Source organism: Stigmatopora argus, chromosome 23, assembly GCF_051989625.1.
Source record: "Stigmatopora argus isolate UIUO_Sarg chromosome 23, RoL_Sarg_1.0, whole genome shotgun sequence".
Taxonomy (NCBI): Eukaryota; Metazoa; Chordata; class Actinopteri; order Syngnathiformes; family Syngnathidae; genus Stigmatopora; species Stigmatopora argus.
In genome coordinates this window covers 5,597,501-5,614,296 of record NC_135409.1, presented here as the reverse complement: position 1 = coordinate 5,614,296, position 16,796 = coordinate 5,597,501, and the positions used below count along the sequence as shown (strand labels likewise).

The following is a 16,796-nucleotide window of genomic DNA, read 5'->3' as shown; positions in this document are numbered from 1 at the left end:
GCTGGGGGAAAATGTGAGAGGGGCCAGTGCCTTTTCTCTATTTATTTATTTTTCCCCCCGTCCTTGGAGCTGGAATCTGATTTGTGTTCATGTTCCTCTATTCTCGATGAGCGTTTTTTTTTTTTTTAAGTGTGGCTGCTGAAATCTAGACTCTGTATGACCTCACTGCGCCGCCTGTGTTTCATTAATGACCGGCCCTGTGGTTTGGGGAGAGGAATATTTTTCATATGACACCGCCTTGCATTAGCGTGGCGCGGCAGCTGCGCAACCACAAAATCATCCAATTTTGTGGCTTTTGGAAGGTGTGAAAAGTTCAGCTCCCTTTAGCAAGCCTGGCGATATCATTACGAGCGCAAGGGTAGGAACTACCGAAGACTTGTAAAAGACAAAGAATCCCCCCCCCCCAAAAAAATCACCTGCTAATGAAACATTTGTCTTTCCGTTTTCTTTTGCGAGAGATTTATTGCAAGGACTGCGAGGCATTCGACGCACAGCGCTCGGAAGAAGCCACCGTAAATAACGTACACGAGTCAAAGCATTTTTGACAGCCCCCCCAGTTTCCCATTTAATGAGTGTTTATTTTCAACATACTTGACGATGTTTTGGACGCCAGAAAGCAGGCCAAAAGTCTTCTGAAAAATGTTTTTGAAGCCGACACATCTGGCGCAAGAGGTATTTTCTCTCCATATTGATTGATTCCCCAGCCTTTGTTGGGAGCAAAAAAAACGGCAATTGACGGCGTTCTACACATAGCAAAGATTTGCTCCTCCCCTCGTCTGAAACCCAGACACTAGACTACTGTAACTCTGTTGGGTACCTTGCTGGATATTGAATATCCAAAAGGAAACCTCAGATTTGTCCCAAGACAAAGAACTCTTGTGCTTGCCGCTATTCTCCCCCTTTCGTCTCTCCCAATACCGTCAAACCATATTAAGTCAATAAACTCAACAAATTTCTTCAATTACTCTTTCATAAATATCTTCCCATCAACGCGTCTTGATAATGACCATCTATTCACTTCTATCTCATCTAACTTTCTATCGTTACTATTTAAAAAGAACAGCAACAGCACTCCTTGTTCAGGTTGTGTTGCGGAAATGAAAGCGTTATCAATTCATTATAACAATTAAATGTTGTTTACTTTCCACGATCTGGTTGTCACTGTTAAAATTTATTCATTCAGTTTTTTTACGATGTCCCATAATGACACACTTCAGGTTCTGTAACAGTCTTTTAAAATATGGCATATTTACAGTTTTTTTTGTATTTTGGATGGAAATTGGATTCTTTTTTAAATTCATTTTCTGTACTGCTTATTCCAGGGGTGTCAGACTCGGGCTGGTTCGCGGGCCGCGTTAACGTCAACTCAATTTCATGTGGGCCGGACCATTTTAGATATAATATTTAGATTTTTTTTTTTATAAATGGATTAAAAGAACTGGATTAAAAGCCCTGAATATTCAGTTTTTTAAAGATCTAAAACAATGTTTATTTTAGCTTTTTTTTTATATTTTCAGATTTTACAATATGATTTTTGAACTAAAAACATAGAAAAAAATGGATTAAAAAATGACATTGTGTGTGTCAAATACAGAAATAGCACTCGTTACTGACACTGCGCCTTTAAATGCGATGCGCCATATAGTCGTGAAAATACGGTAATCCATTTTTTTTCCTCACCCAATTAAAATTTCCCGGAAATATATTTCGGACACTTAAGCTGAAACCTTTAAATTGATGTCTTTTTTTTTTTTTAATTCCTTCAATTTGAAGCCTTCTTCTCGGACGCGGCTTTTTGAACAAGCCTTACCTTTTGAGTCGCCGAAATGTCCGCTAGGCTTAACCGTTTTGATAAATTGTACATTTAGTCCTATTTTCAAAGTCATCAGCGATTGCTTTTTTTTTTTGCCACTCAGCGGACTGATCACGGACAGCTATTAAAGGCAGTAGCTTTGATAAGTGGCTCAATCTTTGTTGCAAAGCTTTTTTTTAGATTTAAAAACCACGGCAAAATGATTTATAATGTATTCCGTCCAATGCCGTACTGTTGTGACCAGCTATTTAGGAATACAAATCAAGTACTTGAATTAATGCGAAGGGGACTTTGGTTGTAAATACCTCCTTTAACGCTAAATGGAATAGCGCTTGTATAGCCTCAATGGCAAAGCAATTTTCCGAGTCGTACCTCCGCGCCGAAGACGAAGGGCTGTTTTGCGGTACATCACGGTCAACCGGGCCTCATTGAAAAAGCAATGGGCTTATGAATCATTTTCCCTGTTCCACTTTAGTGTACCTTTTCAATGGACATCATCAAAGTAAAACTTTCGCTTAACTTGTTGCCGAAATAGTTTCTCGTTTTCTGGAGGAAAATTGCAGCGGACAATTGTATGGAGAAATTGCCACTTGCATACTTGTCTTTGACCAAAGTGAAGCCCCCTCGCCCATTCTAAGGGGAACATGCTGTTTAGGAAGATATAAAGGAGTAATTTTATTATGCGCTACATCTCTCCTCGCAAGCTATTTCATTTCTCCTTTCAGCGTCCACGGAAGCCTTTATTTGATCTCATATTTCAGAGTATGACTGCCTCAGACCTGTCGGAGTCCGTTTATTTTCATTTGGAAAATACATTTAGAGTTAGGCGAGAAGCGAGGGGGGATGGGGGACAGTTTGTCTGTGTTGTCCTGTCGGGAATTTTGCCTCAACTTTGGAAAGTGGAACTTCAAGTTGTTCGATTTAGAAGCCTTGGAAGTCGTTATCTCCACCAGTGATTTGGTATTGAAAAAGAAATAAGGTTAATGTTGCCAGAAAATGTAAACATGAATGCACTAATTCATTCTAGAATCAAGCGAGAATACTGCTGTTTGTAAAAAAAAAAAAACTGTATATGCTGTATGTTGCATTTACAAACCAAGCTATAACTTTTCAACATTATCGTATCCCCAATAGCAATATAACACAATTCATAAAGTATATAGATTTTTTTAGTTAGTTTTTTTAAAATCCTGCTCTCAGCAAATAACTAGTAGTTCTTAACCTAATAAAACCTAAACTAAAACAAATCAATTCACGATAAACAAAAACTTTTGAAAAAAAAAATAGCAATTTACTTTAAAACAAGGGTGTCAGACTCGGGTTGGTTTGCGGGCCGCTTTAACGTCAACTTGATTCCACGCGGGCCGGACCATTTTAGATATAATATTTAGATATTTTTTTTTCAAAATGGATTAAAAGAACTGGATTAAAAGCCCTGAATATTCAGCTTTTTATAGATCTAAAACAATGTTTATTTTAGCTTTTTTTATATATGTTTAGATTTTACAGTATGATTTTTGAACTAAAAATACAGAAATAATTGAATAAAAAATGACAATTATTGATTTAAAAGGGGAAAAATCAGGAAATTTAATATACATCTATACTCTTAATTTTAATTTAATCCTAAAACAGAAAGTCGGCACTCATGATTTACTTTCCCGGGCCACACAAAATGATGCGCCGGGCCAGATTCGGCCCCCGGGCCGCCACTTTGACACATGTGCTCTAAAACCTTTTCATTAGCCTGTAAAATAAGTATTCCGTTGTACAATACATTACCATTAAGCTCGCAGTAATTGTGCATTTCAATGCACAGTCTCTGTAGTTTGGACTAGCGTAGCAATGTCTATGATTTGGTTTTAAAGTAAAGTAGTCATGCAGTGTAATGGTTTCTCCCTCCTCTGTTTTCATATGAACAAATTCCACATCAAGAGACGTTTCTAATCCCGATCCCAATTTCCAAATCGGCATACCCAGTGTAAACCCCTCCATCTGGACTTTGTACTTCGAAATAAGCGATCATTGGGAAAGTGTGCCATTTATGAGACAGCCCACTTAGACGGGCCAGATGTAGCCGGTCACTTGAGAGGTGCCCATAAACTCCCACGCGCACCCAACTCCGGTGTCAAGAATTAACCCCTTCACCCCTTTTCTCTAATTCCACGCCTTTGTCCGCGCAGCAAATCCCCGAGCGGCGCAGCTGGGCGAGCTTATTTATCGCCATCACTCCGTCTGCAGCACTTACATCTTGTCCCCATGTCTGGTGACAGCGCAATGAAAACATTTTTACGCGTGTCATTCCAGCGGAAGTCCTAAAAAAGTCGGAGGGTGGGAGTCAGGGGGGTTATCGTGTTCTCCAGAGGACACTCTTCCACAGAGACCAATTACCTCCAGATGGAAATCCTGTCAAAATTAGGCTTTAATTAACCACGGAATGCAGAAATGGGAGCATTCAAAACATTCGAATACAGTGGTACCTCGAGATACGAGCTTAATTCGTTCCGGGACTGAGCTCGTATGTCGATTTTCTCGTAACTCAAACGAACGTTTCCCATTGAAATGCACTAAAAACAAATTAATTCATTCCAACCCTCTGAAAAAACAGGATATTGGATTGGAAAAACGTTTTGATTTGTTATAATTCGCCATCTATTAACAAAGTATCAAATAACTAGTGGTTTAATAGTATACTAAAATGTGTTTAATAGTACTAAAATTAGACAGATTTTGCACGGCAACGCGCTCGTAACATAACATAAACAAATTTAAATGAACTTGGATTACGATGCAGACACACTCAAAAATAAGTTTTATTCAAACCTAACACTAAACTTAATTCTAATTTTGTTTGACATTTTGATACCTTTCTTCTCCCGGGTTGGTTCTTTTTGCCCCGCCTCCACACTGACTTTCAGTCAATATCGAGGGTTGTTTGAGTTTGTATTCCCTTCAAAATATTCCCAAAATGATGCACACAAATGTCCTCACAATAGGATAACGCACGACCACTTGCCAACGAAAAGTGGTATATACGCCATTCGCACTGACTAATGGGGAAAAAACACTGAAAAAAATGCAATGCCCCGCCCAATGCTCGCAGAGACATTACAAAGAGGGAGTTGCGACCAGAGACATTACACGAGGGAGTTGCGGGGAGAGAGACAGTGGCCATGATGTTCTTATGAGCAGCATCTCGCGTCCGCTGTCTGCTCGTATATCAAAATTTGTCTCGTATCTCAAGATAAATATTTGCCCGAAATTTGACTCGTATCTCGAATTGCTCGTATGTCGAGGTACCACTGTAATGACTATTATTCTTCGCCGCCATTGTTTTTTGTTTGTGAATGAACTTCATTGGAATTTTTTTGAATGAATGAATTGCCACTGTAAGCAAAACTACTCGACTTTGTAGAGTCATTTAGCGCCTTGTTGATTTATGAACATTATTTTAACGGCTGACAGTCAGTCAGTTCCTCTCCAACGATTTGATTGGACCATGACAGCACGATGAGTTGACATTCTCCGCTTTGGAAGCCCGCTATTTTCGGACCTGGGTCTTGTGAGAACAGGTTTCCGCAGGTGTCGTGCTCCTTTTCACCGCCACTAGAGCGTATCTGGCTTCCATTCAGCTGTGCGGCGTGTCCTTCTGGGAATGATCAGGCCGTCAGCGACCCCCGACAATTTCGGCGCGCGAAAGCGAAACAAAACAACGTCGGAAGTAGGAGCTCGTTTATGATAATATCTATGACAGCGGGGAAAAAGGCGGGATGTTTTCTGCCAAGTCGGACTCTTTCATCTAATTCCGTCGCGCTGTCTAGCAGGTAAACTGCTGTGAGCCTCTCTTATGTAAATTCTGCCAGCCCATTGGTGTCTTTGATTTCTTGGCTTCTTTTAATTCAAATATGCGTTTCAAGCCATGCTTTGTGTAGATCCAATTTAACCTCGAGTGCCTGTCGCCCTTTCAAGAGAGCGGTCAGCCTGAACTGTCTGACTTGCGCCGTTTCAACCTCTTTTTTTTCATTTATGTCTTGGCGGTAACGCAGGGTGGACATCCCACCCGCCTGCCCCCTGTGAAAGCAGCTGGCGTGGGTTGACGAGTGTGGTCACAATGAAAAATTGCTTATTAGTCGGAATGTCCCGATGCAGATTTTTTTTTTTTTGCTACTGCTTTTTTGCTACTGCTTTTTGCTACAAGTCCTATTTTTGGGGGGATCTAACCAATCCGTGCTGGTACCTCAAGAATATTACCCATCATTCTGTTACTATCATTAATCTCCAAAAAAAAGTACAGTAATACCTTGACATACGAGCAAATATTTGCCTTGAGATACGAGCAAATATTTGCCTTGACATACGAGACAAATTTTGAGTGTGTCTGTATCGTAATCCAAGTTCATTTAAATTTAGGTGGATCTAACCAATCCCTGCTGGTACCTCAAGAATAATACCCATCATTCTATTACTATGATTAATCTCTAAAAAGATGTACAGTAATACCTTGACATACGAGCAAATATTTGCCTTGAGATACGAGACAAATTTTGAGTGTGTCTGTATCGTAATCCAAGTTCATTTAAATTTGTTTATGTTATGTTACGAGCGCGTTGCCATCCAAAAAGTCTCTCTCTTTCTCTCCCCTCCTGACTGAATAATATCTCTTTTTAGTATTCAACATCATAACCACAAGATAGTTATTAGTTACTCTGTTAGTAGATGGCAAATTAGAACAAATAAAAATATGTTTTTCCATTCCAATATGCTTTTTTTGGTGTTTTTTCAGAGGGTGGGAACAAATTAATTTGTATTTAGTTCATTTCTATGGGAAAAGCTGATTTGAGATGCGAGTAAATCGACATACGAACTCAGTCCCGGAACGCATTAAGCTCGTATCTCAAGGTATTACTGTAGTCCGTCTATGTGTACATGTGGGCCTATTAGTTTTATTTATGGCAACATGATACTAAAAACACGCTTCGCTACTTGAAAAATAGAGTGCTGAAATCTACACTATCAGATCATTAAATCCCGCGGACACCCGAATTATTTATTATTATTTTTAAAAAGCACACGTACGCTTTAACACTGATTTTTTTTCCCGGATATATTAATATTGAATATATCGTATTTTGCTGCATAGTGTAGTCTGGGAGAATGTCGGCCAACAGCGTCTTGTTTGCACACGGTTTAACTTGGAAAGATCTTAATACAATGATGATGTTAGGTCACCTATTGGTAGCTTACGTCAATTTTACCTGGTGCAAAAAATCAGTGTGGCTAATAGGAGTAGTATTAAGATCATGTTAATTTCCACTCGCAATACTCTCCCAGTTTATTTTCAATAGGAGGCCCGACTTAGTCAAGGAGTCTTCTCCCCCGAGCGGCTTGCGTGGACTGTTAATATTGAGTCCGAATACAGTCTCTCAGGGATGTCCTGTTGGGCAACATGCCAAAGTTGCAAATGGAAGTCACGTGTGGAGGCTCTCAAAGCAAAGCTATGAGCCCCTTTAATGCTTGCTCATTGCTTCTCCTTGCATAATCGCCACATTTCTTCCCAAAATGAATACAGAACACTTGTTTTGAGTGTGGCCATTCATGTCAACTTCACTCGAGTCCAATAATAACAGCTTTTGCAGTAAACAAAACAGTGGAGAATCAGTCAAGATCACGCCCCACTTTCTTCACTTCATTGCTCTCTTTCTGTTTTTTTCTTTTCTTTTTTTCTTTATACTTCTCCCCTGTGAAATACATATGCAAATATATTTGGATGCTGTCGTTATCAGCCACTTAATAGGCATTTCATTAGGGGATTTCTGAATAGGGCAGAGCAGGTTGCCATGGATACCTTGCCGCTTTAAGTACAGTGAATTAAAACGCCGCTGCCTGCCGAGCACTTATATAATCATCGCTCCTTAATGGTCTGTGCTCTCTGGTCATAAGCAACATATCATGTGATCAGGACTTAAATAGCAGCCCCCCCCTATTATGCATTATTTGGCTGGGGACTAAGTGGCCCCTGAATTGTGCTTGGTGGAACATTCATGTGACACCCAAGGAACATGGCTGATGTGTGCGGAGTGCTTTTTTTCGTTGGGAGTTAGTTGCCAAGGAGCTATTCAGCATATTTGTTCAGACCACCTCAAGGCATTCTTTTTTTTTTTTCCATGTGTGGGAGGAGACAAATCAAGTGGACACCCCACCGGCCATTCCCGTGGCAATTTCTTTGGTGTATTCCAGGATTTGTTTGTTGGCGACACAATACTCAGTATTGGTATCACCCCCCCCCCCCGTTACTAAAGTATCGGTGTTTTTCGCTTGCTGTAAAAAATCAAAAGACGATGATTTCCGCTGAGTGGGACTTCTCCGTAGAAATGAAAATAGTTCCTATTTGTAAATCCTCGATGAGGTGCCAGTTTCTTTCCGTTTGTCAATGACGAGTTGTATTATTTTTAGATATCGGATTGGATTGGAAGTCAAAAAAAAAAAATCCACTTCCCTTATGACACGTGTTAAAGTGGCGGCCCGGGGGCCAAATCTGGCCTGCCGCATCATTTTGTGTGGCCCGGGAAAGTAAATCATGAGTGCCGACTTTCTGTTTTAGGATCAAATTAAAATGTATATTAAATTTGCTGATTTTTCCCCTTTTAAATCAATCATTGTCATTTTTTAATCCATTTTTTTCCTGTGTTTTTAGTTCTAAAATCATTTTGTAAACTCTAAAAATATATTTAAAAAAAGCTAAAATAAACATTGTTTTAGATCTATAAAAAACTGAAGATTCAGGGCTTTTAATCCAATACTTTTAATCCATTTATTAAAAAAAATCTAAATATATCTAAAATGGTCCGGCCCACGTGAAATCAAGTTGACGTTAAAGTGGCCCGCGAACCAACCCGAGTCTGACGAAGGCTTTACCACCATGTCAACCTTAGTTTGAGTACTCCAACAGCCTCCTGCTGGTTTTAACTAAGTAGCGCACGCATTTTTCAGGAGTATGGAAACCATAGGAAGCAGTCGACGTTGCTCTTGGCTGCCTTTTCGAGCCAGCTGCTGCCAAGACCCCCCACCCCCATTTACTCTACCCACTTACACATGTCTGCACCCGCCAACGCCATGCATTGCCCCCCTCTTTCTCCTCTCGCTATTCCCGCTGCCACATCAAGACGCTGTTGGGCCTGTTTGTCTGTGTTGACCTTGGCAGCAGAAAAGCGCTAGAAGAAGAGACAAAGAGAATAAATAACTGCAGGGAAAGGAGGCGCAATTGTCACAGATCTGTAGAAATAAGCATAGCATTCCCTTAGTGAAGTCGTCCTTTCTCAGGCCATCCAGGGGCCTCTTGTTTGTCTTTTGCAGCGAGGCACTCCGCCTCGATTCGATTTCAAAGCGGCTGCAGGAGCCTGGGCACAGATGGAGAAATTGCCGGCAATTATCGTAATTGTTGCACGTTAGCACCCTTTTTTTTTTATTTTCTCCCCTGGCCGTGTCTTTATTCGGGCTGGCGGAGACCACGCGCCGTCTTTTCGCCGGCCTCGTAATAATGATATCATACGGCTGAAATGCGCCGCGGCGGGGCCCGGCGAGATAATGCTCCGCTACGAGCCTGTTAAATCACGCTCCGAGCTGCGAGTTCAAGTGGTCTTTACCCCCGCGCCGGCGATGTCGTCTCCTAAATCAATCTGTCGTTGTTGACCCGGCCCGGGTGCACGTTTATGCAAAGATTTTTTTTTTTTCATTGTTGAAATAAAAGAAAATACATACTCTGCTTTTGTTGTTTAAAAAAAAAACCTTAAAAAAGGCGCATGAAATCTCTCGGTGAGCTGGTGGCAGATGGACCGTCTTCCCGCATCTGCTATGAGCAGACTGGGGGCTTTGTACTCATCTCTCTTGGGGGAGACCCAGCCTTTCTCCTTTTCCAGTAGATTCCTGTCTGTCGAAGCAACTGAGAAAAACATCTGTGGCATGCGAGAGGGAGAGAGCGAGAAAGACAGAAAGAAAAACAGCAGGGGAAAATAGAGGGGGGGGGGGAGTCGGACAATGTAAATACCATTAGCCTAAAATGTTCCATCTTATCATTCACTTTGTTGCAGTATTTAGTCGGGGGTCCGCTTGAGTCTGGGTCCCGTCAATGTGGCTTCCTTGATTGCCGACGTTTTGTTTTGCGCTTTTTTTTTTGACCGGTCTCAACCTTATCAGTGTCAGGGTTCATCTTGCTTGAAAAAAGTCAAAGAGCCATCAATGAGCCCAGCTACAAAACGCCTTCCTATAGACCCGCCCCCCCCTTACCTCGGTCCCAAACATACACAATTCCTCTGCCAAGTCCCGTCACCCTCCGCCCCCTCCTCGCTACGCCTCCCCCTGTCAACCCCCCTCGCCGCCGCCGCCGCACCATCAAGCCTCTGGTTTTTGTGTACTATTGGTCCTCGGGCGTCAAAACAATCCGGCGGGGCTGCCTGACTTGTTTTAATTAGGCGGCGCTCAATCGGCAACTGTCTCTCCGACGTGACCAGGCAGAGGTGCTCCGCTCGCTAGTTTGCGACTTTACTACTTTTTTTTTTCTTTTACCCCCGCTCCAACATTCCTACATTTTTCCCGTTGGCATTTTCCTCTTTCCGCTTTTTACGTTTTTTTTTTTTTTTTTTTTTTGGATGCTGAGGCTCGTCAAATGTTTCCCTACCAAGGGGGAGTGGATTTCTCTCGCCCGCTTGTCTTAAAAGGTAAGGTCACAACCTCTCAATCTTTCAGCGCTCGTGCGCGATCTCGTTTTCACAGCGTGCGGCGCTTTGCGGTCGCGGCGTGTCAGTCGCCGGAGCGCCGCTCGGCTAATTGTTTCCAGAGCAGCCGCTCGCTCGTTCGTTTTGTTACGTTGGCGTAAAAAAAACACACACGGTAGAATCAAGAAGGCGTACCTGTGAGACCAGAAGAGGGGGGCGGCTTTCGTGGTTCTCGTGTCTCTCGCGGCGTCCTCCAGCTGGGTTTTTAGAGAGGCGAGCGCCGCGCCGGTCCGCCGGTGGACGCGGGTGTGCGGTGGTGTCGGAGCCGCGGTGAGAGAGTGCGGTTAGAGCGAGAGAGAGCCGGCGGAGGGGAGAGCGCCGGCTGGTGAAGGGAGGCTAAGCCGGGGGGATGCGGGTACACCGACTTTGTCAAGAATGACCCCTTTTTAAAGTCGTACTGGTTGTCAAAAACACATGAAGGAGGAAAAACATTTTCATTATTTTAGTGGGCATTTTATTTCCACTTTTACTTTCACTTCTCAACATCTTTCCCAAGTTTAGCCTGTCAGGGTGAAATAAAACAAGCCTCACCTGAACGAAAAAGGGTGCGACTTTTCGTTGAAAAAAATGAGTTGGTTGGAATTAGAAACGAAGTTAATTTAGATATAAATCTCCAGACTAGTAGTTGTCTTGCACTTCCAGCCACGCTAGTTTTCCACTATTGTCAACGTGGTATATTTCATCGGGTTTTAATTATTTCCAAGTGAGGCCAGAGAATGAAAGCCAACGTCGTAAATTTCCATCTTGCGCTCACACTTGTCCCGGGGTCTGCCGGGGTCCTTTTTTTTTCTCGGAGATTTGCATGAATTGGCGTATTGACGGTGAGGTTTGCGAGAGAGAAAGAGAGTGGCGGGAGTTGGGGCGGGGGGCTGGTCGTAAGGGGGGGAGATGGCGGAAGGGGGGTGGTGATGGGGGGGTCCGGATCCGGTTTTGTTTATGATGCCATCTCCCCCCCATAAACACTGCTGGAGTGATGACACAGATAGTGTTGCCTCTCAGCACGCGGTGACACCGCTCGACTTGCGTTTGAGCCCTCGGCGGCGGCGGCGCGGCGGCGGCGGCGGAGGCGAGACCTCTGCGCTCCTCACTTTGAAGGTAAAAGCAAAAAAAAATAAAAATCTGCTCATAGCTCCATCCTTCACTGATCCACCTGTCAATCCGCTGTCATTCGCCGTCAACTTCCCATTCGCGGCTGCTTAATTAGCTCTGTTTCAATTACACTTGCTTGAGTGTGTGTGTGTGTGTGTGTTTTATAATTGCACTAATTTCTGCTTAGCGGGATGGGAGGGGTCACACCCAGATGTGTCATCTGCTACTTTGAATTGAAGACGAAATAAACAAACACTCAAGGTGCAGATGTTGAGTCTGAAGAGGTCACTCCAACTGATCACCGCGTGCTAATTATTGTCATCGTTTGTTGACTTAAATATTGATGAGGCCACGGCGAGGCACGCTACCGGGCCAATGTGGGCAGACTATTAAGATTTCATAGTGCTTTGTGCAGGAATGTGAAAGGGGGCTCCTCTTCATAATTTAATACCCTAATGCATAATGAGCTACGTGATTAGTTCTTTATGGAGAATCGGCCAAACTCTATTTTGAAGGCAGATAATTTACATTGTTCTCCAGAGTCTCGCCTGTAATAGCTTTCTCCGGCGCAGTAAAATTAAATGCTACGTTTTGGAGTCACAAATCCCCTTGGCGATATTCACTTTTCCTCTCGCCGCTCACCATGTTTAAAATATCCATTTCCAAGGAATTTCACCCAAGCACGTGTTTACCTCCGTTTTATTTACACGCACTAATTAACACCGCTCATTAGCCGGGCCGCCTTATTTGTTGTGAAAGTTGAGCCAGTCACTTTGTTATGCTAATTGTGATGTAATTTAATTTGAGTCGCCGTAATGATGATGCCGCTATTATCCACATAAATGATGCAGTTAAGCGGCGACGGCCTCATTTGCATGCGTGGCGGGGGTGCCGGATCGCTCCCGCGTTTATTTTTCCACCTTTTTTTTTAGGTTGTTTGCTTGCTTTCCCGTGTTTCTGTTTTTTTTGGGTCGTTAAAATCAATTTCTTAAGCCGATAGTCTCCCTCGAGCAGTTCAAAAGTCCCCAGCCGAGCATGAAAGAAGTGTGACTAAGCCAGCGTTAACTCGAGGAATGCCTCGGTCCCGTTCGGATGTGACATTTTTTTTTTTTTTTTGGCGCCTTGGAAATATACCCCCACCCGCTCCTAATTGGTTACATAAATCTCATCTGCTGTGATCGAGGAATGTTGCGGTGATGTCAAGCGCAATCTTCGCCCTTATTTACCAATTCATTAAGATCTATCGATGGCCGACTGCTGAGAGGGAATGACAACATAAATCAGAGGCGGGGGACATAATGGCCCTAATCGAGCCGAAATAACTGGAAACGTCACAATGAGATATGTCTGCGTCCTGGGCGTCTCTGTCCGGCCGATTTGTAAAATACACGCTCCTGCGTATAAGTCCGCCGCGACCCGTCTTTTCTCTGGCTCCATTTTTCAAATCAGTGAAACACTTCCAAGCGTGCAGGACTTTTTAAAAACGCAAGTACTCTCCCCAGTGCACCTCCTCTACTCTTGGTAAAGATGATTGGACCAGACAATGAGCCCCCCCACATCCCCCGCCTCCTTTTTTTGGAGCAACCCCCCCTTTTTTTATAGGTCAATTAGCCCTGATTAGGTGGGCCGAGTTAATTAACGCAATTGGCAAATATGCAAATGAGAGCTGACGGATGGGATTTCGTCATTCTGGAAATGATATGTGCGGAGTTTAGAGAGGTAAATGTCACATTTCTTTTGATTTTTGAACGGGAATAGCTACATTTTTGAAAGCAAATAAATCGGCATTAGCAGCTTTCACACACACACGGGAATGAGTGGGCTTTTTATCTTATTAGAAATAGAAAAGAATGACAGGAAGACCACACTGAAGAATGTCTGTAATCACATAGGCACAATTCATGAAGTGAAGAATTGAAACATGACGACGTAGGGCTCATTGATAACCGCATTTGATTCCGTTCACTTTGAACAATGTCAATCCGGGGAAAAAGTCCATTACTCCTACTTGGCGATTTTCTGATTTTGTAAATAGGATTTCCCGGCCGCCTATTTTTTTTTTATGCTCCAACAAATCTTTTCTAATTCCGTTATCTGAGCGCTGAAGCCATTACCGTGCACAGGTTTGTAAGTAATCATTCCCGCTGGCCCGAAAAGGAAGATTTTGGAATGTCTAACTACTCCTGGTGTCCATAACAAAAACCTCCATCAGATTCAAATAGTCTTTTTTTGCCAATTTTTTCTTCATTTGAACATTGAATACAACATTCTGCCATTTTGATTTATTACGCAATCTAAGATATCGAATATAGTTGTATTTTTCCCCTTTGCTAGTTAGTCCGTTATCCGGTATGCTTTGTAACTTATGGCAAAGATGAATTAATTTCACTCAAGCACAGAATCCGTAGCTTGATGAGGAGCTACTGGAGTGTGAAATGTCATTGCTGTTGTTTTTCTTATTATTATTTGGGTCGGAAAAGAAATATCCAGGCGGCCACCCGCGACGTGACGACCTAATTGAAGTGACTCGTTGTGTAGTGACGCTAGCGATTGTGTATTGGCTACGTGGGTGCGATTCGCCAGTCGACGGCGGACGGCTGTGCGTGGATGCTGGATGGATGGATGGCCGGTGTCATAGTGTGTGTTTACCGCACATGATAGAGCAGCAGACAGGCCAGGTAATGAGGCTACATTAAGGGCTTTTAGAGCTCGCAAACAAAGACGGAAGACTGCTTCTTTTTCATGACGCCAGGTGGGCTGGACTGGATTGGATTGGATAACTTTATTCAGCCCGTATTCGGGAAATTTTGTTGTCACAGTAGCAAGAGGGTGAGAATGCAGATATAGGAAAGGCATTTTAGACATAAATAGATAGGTAATACGTAAATATATATCTATATATACGCATACATACATATATATAAATATATATATATACATACATACACAGATGTACATGTATACATACGGTAGGTCTTAACACTCAGCCATTTGTTTTGTTAAAATATCTTTTTTTTTTTTCCCCAAATGGATTTGTATTTCCTTTCCACATTTATTTTGCCAACAATAACAAGCTCAAAACCATTTACAAATGATTGTTAAATTCTAACAACAATCCATTTCTCTGTCCCTCCCTATTCATGCCGTCAGCCCAATTATTAATTTTCGACATTTTTTTGGGGCAGATCTGGCAGCCCGCTAGGCTTATAAAAAGGAAGAAAAAAACATGACAATGCTGACCTGGTGGTTTGTAGGCATGCGGATATTCTAAACTAAAAAAGTTTTGGGTATACCAAGGGTGTCAAACTCGGGTTTGTTCGCGGGCCGCAATAACATCAACTTCCGGGCCACACAAAATGACGCGGCGGGCCAGATTTGGCCCCCGAGCCGCCACTTTGCCACCTGTGCTCTTAAGGATTATCTTCGCGTATGACAGCGCCACGAGCACGACATCTTTCTCGCTTGCCCGTGTTTCTAATTGACACTTTAATTGGCAGATTTGAATGCCGCCTTCTTAGACAACTAATTAATTTATCTCACCGCCCGTCATTAAGGTTAGAGCACCATCTGATCTCAGCGTCTTTTTCCTCCCCAAAAAAATAGCCATGCTTTTTTTACCCAGCCGGCCCGTACTTCTTTGTCTGCTTTCGATTGGGCTCGGCTCGAACATTGGTTAAATTTTTTTTAGCCGAGGCAATCAGACGCTTTTTCTCTGCATATTTTAAACATCGGGCCATGTAAAATTTATGCCTAATTTGAATACTTATTAGCCGGCTGATCTCGGCTGCAGCCTTGAGTTTCTCGGACCGAGATTCATCTCCGGATTGGATGTCACATTGTACGATCCCTCCCTCTCTCTTTCTCTCTTTCTTTCTCTTTCTCTCTTCTTCTGCCCCCCCCCCCACCCACTCCCACCGTTTGGTCTTTCTTCCCCGGGTGTTAAACAGGGGCCTGTTTGTTCACAAGCAGGCCTCTTCCCTGTTTGCTTGTGTCCCAGGCAGCTGTCGCCCTGCACTGTGTAACAGCTCAACCCTGTTTGTTCTTTTCTGCCGGGATCCTGTTTATCCTGGCCGTGGACATCCTTTAAGACCTGTCCTCTATCAAACCTCTCGTCAAACACGCACTAAAAGACATTTGCGCCACGGCATTAAAATGGAATTTACTAGGGCAGAGAAGATCGTGACACAAGCGTCGGCGCCACTCCTTTGTTTTCATTCGCCGCTCAATTCAAGATAGATTTTTTGGGGTCCATAATTGTGCCACTTTTTTTTTTCTTCTAAACTGTGAGTGTTGAGTGATGTCCTTTTTCCGCCCGAGCCTTAAATGCAAAGGGGGGGTGTGATAAAACATTTATTACAAGAGAGAGAGGGGCTAATATGCATAATTTATGCTATTTTTAGCACAATCATTAATGATAGTTGCTATAAATTCATTTTGCTTTTCCCCCCTGAAAATGTCCATGTCATTCTTTGGATATTGCATTTAATTGTTTTGTCATTTCACACAACCAACGTTTCCATTTTAGTTTTGGGCCTTCAAAAAAAAAAAGGTCAAGAATGAAAATTTAAAAAAAAAAGCAAGAAATGATGTTTTAATCACGGCGTAATTGTCGCCGGCGCCTTTGACTTTATTTCCGCAAATGATTCTTTTTTATATAGTGTGGCTGCGGCAGTATTTATGCAACTTCTTGAATCTTTAAATCTTTAATTCACTCCTGGATTTTTAGTGGGTATAAAACACATTTAGTTGTCAGAAAAAAAAGCACCACGGTGTGCATCTCTTTGTACTGCTTCATTTACACAATGAATGCATAATTGCGCCTGCTGCATACTCCCCTCCTCCTCCTTTAAATGCTTTAATTTGCAGAGGGGGCCGAGGATAATAGCTGCATTAAAAAAATAAAAAATAAAAATATACATATATATGTATATATGTGTGTATATATATGTGTGTATATATATATGTGTATATATATACATATATGTATGTATGTATATATGTATGTATATATATATGTATCTATGTATATATGTATGTCTATATATATATATGTATGTATATATATATATGTATGTATATATATGTATCTATGTATATATATGTATGTATATATATGTATATAT

At 42.2% G+C, this 16,796-nt stretch overlaps 1 protein-coding gene and 1 long non-coding RNA gene across 9 annotated transcripts in view; one reads left to right on the top strand and one right to left on the bottom strand.

Annotated features, from left to right (window-relative positions):
• Window positions 1-16,796, top strand: part of foxp2 (forkhead box P2) — a 135,289-nt gene that overhangs the window by 54,953 nt on the left and 63,540 nt on the right. The window contains exon 1 of one of the 8 annotated variants that reach the window (XM_077593819.1): window positions 10,260-10,527. The exons of 6 other annotated variants lie outside the window; for them this stretch is intronic. The gene's annotated coding sequence lies outside the window, so the exon portion shown is untranslated. Of the gene's footprint in view, window positions 1-10,259; window positions 10,528-11,552; window positions 11,680-16,796 lie in introns of those variants that run through there. One more of the 8 variants, XM_077593817.1, reaches the window with a different exon arrangement.
• LOC144068901 (uncharacterized) lies at window positions 8,909-10,944 on the bottom strand. Its single transcript, XR_013298331.1, has 3 exons — window positions 10,720-10,944; window positions 9,572-9,765; window positions 8,909-9,210 (listed from the first exon to the last, which is right to left on the bottom strand). It is a non-coding gene; the product is annotated as an uncharacterized LOC144068901 (long non-coding RNA).